Genomic DNA, 243 nt, shown 5'->3' on the forward strand with positions numbered 1-243 from the left:
CATGAATTGCTTTCAAGATTTTCCTTCCGTGGCTAAATGGAAAGCTCTTAGCTGTGGTTTGGCAAATGCACGGCGAGGGGAAAATCTGCCAATGCCTTAAATAAACAGCTTGTTAGGGGTACAGCATGGGGTGACCATCTCTTGGGAAAATCAGACTGACTGGGGATTCCACCTGCTTCTTTGACTCATGCACTCACAGTGACAGTCCACATCTTCTTCCACTATTAAACAACAAAATTATCT

This window comes from Zonotrichia albicollis, chromosome 3 (assembly GCF_047830755.1).
Source record: "Zonotrichia albicollis isolate bZonAlb1 chromosome 3, bZonAlb1.hap1, whole genome shotgun sequence".
NCBI lineage: Eukaryota > Metazoa > Chordata > Aves > Passeriformes > Passerellidae > Zonotrichia > Zonotrichia albicollis.